Below are 7,246 nucleotides of genomic sequence, written 5' to 3'. Positions count from 1 at the left end.
CTATCTCATTCCTTTTGTTCTAAACAAACTAATAATAGAAGTTGTTCAAAGATTGTTTGACCAAATCAAACTGAGTCTCTAGACTATTCTTGAAACCCAAAATATCAAGGTACATATACATATCATCTTTAGAACATGTGGTCCAACCGAATATCATTCTCCCATTAATGCAAAAGTATGGTGCCTTATTATTGTCAAATCTTTCTAACGAGCCTATCCTTCAAACATCCTTTGAAGGTGCTCAATCCTATCATAAGCATCATTATGCTCTTGTTGCTCTTAAAGCTCAACACTCATAATTACAAGCATGAGACATGAAACATCAGTTGCATAATCAATTTGCTTCTCGTAAGCATTTTGTTTAACACATGTTTCATTCTCAGCTAGAAGAAATAAGGGAGAGGTTTGAGTGACATCCTTGAACCTGAGGACAATCCTCAAGTTCTCGTGTCAATTATGGAAATTATTTAATGTCAGTTTGTCCTTCTCAAGGACTATTACATAGAGAAGTTATTTGTGTTATTTGTCATTTGATATCTACAATATTAAAGTGCAAAAAATGACTTAGTCTACAGATGATCATTAAATTATGTTCAAGTGATTAATCATATATATATATACACAATATATATCTCCCACTATTTTTATCAAATTAATAGCCCTAACTATTAATTCGGAAAGAACATCTTCTATATCCTTTCTAGTAAGCCAAGATCCATATTTCACCATGCGTTAGGTCAGCTTTGGCTTTTGTCCTAAAACATGATTATTTAGGTAGACAATATTTGTCAATTATATCAACAATATAACTCTTGGATAGCTTGGTGGAACAACATTTGTTCATATTTATCTAATAAATCTCGCCAAACTCTATGCCTTTAAGTTCACAATCCTATTGTGATAACTTAGTTAAGTCAAACCCAATAGTCAAAAGTATCAATATACTTCAACACATCTCCCACGATAGATGGGAGTACTTCTCTTTGGCAAACCCACTCATTATCGATCCAGGGTTAACGCATTAGACTTATTGGAAGGCATCTGATCAACTTAATATTAACTTTAGGGTTTTGTTAATTTTAAAACGATCATGATCCCATCATAAATAGATTCCCAATTTTTCCTTGAATAAAATACTTCAAATCAATATTCGTCAATGGTTTGATTTCCAGGTAGTGAGGGAGTCACAACGGTCTCGCTTAAAACCCACAACCTTACAAGTTCAAAGATCCCGCTTTTGACAAAATCGCCCCATGTCAGAAATAAAGAAAATTTGTATTTTATTCAGTGTTTCATAAACATGAGAATCTCATAATCGTTTGTTCATTTTAAAATCTTGAGTCGTTACAGATTTTATCTTGTTTAGAAAGTATGGCATGGGTGTCGTATCTAATACATACATCCTTAATCTAATTAAGTATGCATCTTTATAAACTACTCTACACATACATTCATCATATGCTCATATATATGTAAAGTGCAATAAATAAATGTGGTTGGTTATGGCTTTATCCAATGTGATCTTCATCAAGCTAATGACAACGATCTAGGTCAATCTAAGGTGAAAAATAAATACAGGCTAACTATTACATGTCTTCTTTCTTGTATTTCTTCCTTGGATGGCCTCCATGTGAGATTACCCTTCCTTGATCTTCAAATCTTCATGTCTTCATGTACATTGCACGAATGAAAAATAAAAACTAATCTAATGTACTTACAATAAGAACTCGAGTTACATTCGAGATTTAGTAATTGCAAGATCAAACGACATGCAAGCCGTATTTAAAAAACCAAAATAATTAACCTAAGGTCATAAGCCATAACTATCCACCATGCTCAATTAACACATAAGAACATGTTAAAACACATAATATGATCTTAACATATCATACCCTTCATGATCTAATCATAAAAACCAAATATAGCAAAAATCAGAAAATTCGAAATTAAATCTGATAACATTAAATCGCAGATTATAGGGTCTAAACGACGTCAAACGCCTTACAGATTTCAGCAAAATCGGCCACCAGACCCAGATTTCAGCAAATCCGCTACATCTGATTCAGAATCATATCAAATACGATTCATATAATAAGAACAAACACAAAACATGTATATATCAGTATATATAGATTATATAATCATCATAGGATTATACAACTCTCATGAATATCATATATTCAAAATATATACATACATACGCATATATAAACATAACAGCATGTAAAATATACATAATCGCATACACAACAGTCATGGAATATTGTATACATGTTATCATCATAAAACCAGTAAACACATAAATGAATTAAATACTTTTCACAAGTAGCTCTGATGCCATTGAAGGGTTTCGAGCACATAAACGCAACGAAAACAGTAATTAAAAAACGTAAAATTTCAGAATTTTTGAAACCCACCGCAGGATCCATGCGAAAAATATATATTTAATTCATAGATCAGATTGTTTACCTTAAGAAGCTTTACCAATTGATTGACTAATGGAGATCCAAAGCTTGTTCAATCACCACGCATCCACGCATCCCGCTCTCGCGATCTACGCTCTATCGGTATCCACACGAATGCTTGAACTCAAGGATTGGATGTGTACTAGCACAAACTCATTTCTTCTTGCTCTCTCCATCTTCTCTCTTGGTGGCTAGGGTTTTAGTAAAAGTCTTGCTTGCAAAATCAGCCACACAAGAGATATTATATAGAGAGTAGAAAAATGATTATAACTCTTAACTAATTAGGAGTTATTACTAATTCGAAATTCCTATTTGTATTATAATAAGTCTCACTAAATTATTTAATAAATAAATTTCATAATTAATATTAGTAAATTTGAATATCAATATTTATCTAATTAATTAAGTCATACTTAATTAATATCATAAATAATTCGAACTACTTTAATATAATTTAAATCCAATTTAAATTAAATAATCCTTCAAGCATTCTTAGTGTGAGACCCTATAGGTTATTATTACATTGGCAATGAATTTTAAATCTAATTTAAAATTGTAAACAATGAGCGGCATCTGGTAATACATCATTGCTACCCAAGTAATAATAATTGAATCGGTGATCGATTAAACCTTTTGTGAATAATGTACAATGTAATATAATCTCTTTAACCAAATATTATAGATTAAACTAGAGGCATGTAATGTGTCATCCTCATCATAGTTTAATCCAAGTTTCCTTGATCAATGAGTAGACTATCATATCAAATCAACATTTGAGCGTGACCACGCATTTCATAGTCTAGCTCACACAAGAGGCCAATAATATCACTCCTAAAATAGGAGGGTTAAATCCCATCTAGATCATTAATATTTCTCATACGATTCAAAAAATACCCAATGTCCACTTTTTATCATTACCCGGTCAAGGATTACTTTTAATGGAATCAATGTATATTAATTCTCGTATAGAAATATAATGACTTCAGGTCTAAGGACCATTATATCATTATCATTGTGAGAATTACTTATGACACAACAAACATGTAGAATCTCACATTGGGTCTGTCCAGCACCATGTACATATACATATGCCTGTGTTTTTGACTTTAGTATCACTATACCTATGATCAATGAGATGTGATCATCAGACAACAAACACACCAGTCTTAATGCATTATTATTGTCCCTTAATAATAATACTCGACTAGGGACCTTTAGGAATATTGATACTATTCTCATAATCTCATTTTTAAGTCACGTACTTAGAGATATAGAATTGCATATCATATTCCAAGGACATTTATTAATCTAACATTTATATCATAGTAAATTAAGAATTAATAAATTATAAAGAGAATAATCGATAGAATATAAACATTAATAATCCTAATGTCTTAAACTAAAACATCATAGTGTTGTCTCCAGGGCACAAACACTAACAGTTCAAGCAAGTGACATCAAAAGAAGTAATTTCGTTCATTAAAAGAAACATTCTTTGCAAGTTTGGTGTACCATCCGAGAATGTTTGTGATAATGGTTTGCAGTTCATAAGTGATAAGACTGAAATGTTTTACAAATGTTGGAACATCAGTCTGATTAAATCAACACCAAGATACCCTCAAGCCAATGGACAAGATGAATTAAGCAACAAAATCATAATCAACAACTTAAATAGATGATTGACGATATGCAAAGGAAGGTGGGCTAAAGAATTGCCTTGGGTGTTGTGGTCAGACAGGACAACTCCAAAACATTCTACAGGACATACACCATATAGTCTAGTCTATGGCACTGAAGCTGTGTTACCAACATAAGTCATGATACCAATAGCAAGGTACGGACTCTTGTCGAGTGACGTGAACAACACAGAGTTGTCACACGACAAAGACACTGTGGATGAGTTGCGGGAAATGGCAAAATTCGGTTAGTTTCTTATCAACAAAAGGTGGCTAATACTTACAACAAACATGTTCACATAAGAACTTTCCGTGTTGGAGATATGGTGTTAAGAAAAACGTTCTAAAACAGAGTGGACGTGATAGCAGGAAAATTTGCTGACACTTGGGAAGGCCCTTACTTCATTGATGTCGTCATAGGACGTGGGGCTTACCGGTTGTCAAGTATGGACGGAATACAAGTACCAAGAAGCTGTAATGCTTTGCATTTAAAACTTTATTACATGTAAAGTTTTCTGTCTCATCTTTATAAGTTTCTGTTCTTAGAAGTTGCTGATCAATAAGTCGATTAGGACATAGTTAGTCGTTAGTAGTCATTTGTGTTTGGCATGATATTACTTGCTACTTGTCTGTTGGATTTTTAACGCAGCGGGGCATGGCAAAACACTTTTACACATACAAAATCCAAATAAAAGCATACAGATCATGAATAAAAATTCGAGGGATCGAATCTAACCTTTTAAAATAATTCGGAGACAACGATCAGAGATCCTTAGCAGTTGCTCCTCAAGTGTGAAGCACTCCACCGGTATCCACCAAGAAAACGATGTTAAGGAGGAGGAAGGAGGTGGAGAGAATTGGGTTTTCCAAACTTTTTGGGTTTTCGGGTTCGATGTGGGTTGGAATAAAATAGGGTCTATAATAGTGTATTTATAGGCAAAATTTTTAGCTGAAATTTTCCCATAAATAATATTATTATTATCCCATTTATTATTCTCATTAATAATTAAAACACCTTTTAATTATTATTCCTTTTTCTAAACACTTTAGAAATAATTCTCTCTCTTGATTTAATTTCCAAAAATTAAATCCTTAATTAATAATATTAAGAACTTTTCTTAATTAATTTATAATCAATTAAATCTCATTTAATCAATTATTAAATTTGCCAATTAATTATTTATTTCATAAATCAATAATTATTAGCCATTATTAATTAATTCCTCCACCATTAAATCATTCTCTTTTTATGGTTTGACCCTGTAGGTTCAATATTAAGCCGGTAGTAGAAATAAATAATAATAAAACTATTTTATCATTATTTATATAAATTCTCTAATTTATTAAATATGATTAATTAATTAGTCACATTTATTCTACATCGTGAGTGATGCTTCTCAACATATCGCGACTATCTGGATAATATGAATTCACTGCTTAGAATACCAAGAACCTGTCAGTGAATAGTTACCGTACAATAAACTCCTTCTACCCTACAATGTTCCGATTAAATACAAGGTATGGATCTCGTGTCAAGCCTATCTAATTCAATCACTTGCTTACCATTTACTATGCGTAGTTCTATGCAAATTAGAAACTCCTTTCTAATTTCATTCACTCTGGCCAGAGATTCCTGAACTAGCATAAGTGGATCAGCCTTGAACATTCGCTTCCTTCACTGGAAGGGGTAGATCCTTTATTGATCATACACTATCTTCGTGTACAAATTCCTATACCCAGAAGAGCCCTAATAATTGTCCCTGGAGACTAAGAACTAAACCAAAGCATAGTTCAGTGTACACAAGATGACTATGATGACCTCAAGTCTAAGGATACTTGTACAACTATCACTATGTGAATAACTGCTGACACGTGAGTGAACTCCATCAGTTGTTCAGCTGTGCGAGTCATGTTCAGTGAACTTATTCTATAATAAGCACCTACATACTAGCTATAGTGTCACCACACAAATGTCTATGAGAACAGACATCCTTCATAATGAAGCAAGCATAGTATGTACCGATCTTTGCGGATTATTAATTACCAGTTAGTAATCCTATGACCAGGAACTATTTAAGTTTAGAGTTATCATCTTTTTAGGTCTCACTATTATGATCTCATCATAATCCATAAAAAGCTTTACTCTAAACTATGGTATATCTTATTTAAACACTTAAATAGATAAAGCCCGTAATAAAAACAAAACAAGTCTTTTATTAATATCAATGAAATCAAAACAGATTACATAAAAGTTATTCCTAAATCCTCATACATGATTGGACTTAGGACATATTCCTTTCAATCTCCCACTTGTACTAAAGCCAATCACTCTGGTATCTAATACCCATCCTGTCATTATGACGATCAAAGTGACTTTCATAAAGTAGCTTTGTGAGTGGGTCTGCTATGTTGTTATGTGTGTCAACTCTAATTCAATACAATACAAGAAATGTTACCGCGCTCCCACTAACCCTTTTGTAGACGCATGGTTCATCTGCGTTTTTGATAAAATCAAACTCTTTGATTGTCTCATCAAAATGAATGTTCCATCTTCGACAAGCTTGCTTTAAACCACATATGGTTCGTAGCAGCTTACACACTAGGTTTTCATTTCTCTTGGAAAGAAAACCATCTGGCTAATTGCCAGATCTCATAGTCGTAGTAAGCAGCATTCGCAAGCAAAATCCGAACTGATTTTAACAGGGCTACAGGTAAAAGGTTTCATCAAAGTCAATCCATTGCCTTTGTTTGAATTCTTTTGCCACAAGCCTGGCCTTAAAGGTCTCCACCTGGCCATCTGGTATAATCTATCTTTTGTATACCGTATACATAGATTCCATTCTGGATTTTATGGCACTATGCCATTTCTCTGAGTCAACACTACTCATAGCCTCATTATAGGTCACAGGGTCGTCATCATCAATGATCGACAACTCATTGTCATTCTCAATGACAAGGCCATATTACCTCTCAGGTTGGTGAGACACTCTCCCTGATCTATGAATGGGCTGTTCCACAAAAGGTTGTTCAGTCAGAACAGGTGTTTCCACTTGATCCGTAGTAATTTGTACTTCTTGAACTTCATCAAGTTCAATTTTTCTCCCA

The sequence above is a fragment of the Apium graveolens genome, chromosome 4 (assembly GCF_009905375.1).
Source record: "Apium graveolens cultivar Ventura chromosome 4, ASM990537v1, whole genome shotgun sequence".
Lineage (NCBI taxonomy): Eukaryota > Viridiplantae > Streptophyta > Magnoliopsida > Apiales > Apiaceae > Apium > Apium graveolens.
The sequence above is the reverse complement of the archived record's forward strand: the minus strand, read 5'-3'. Positions refer to the sequence as shown.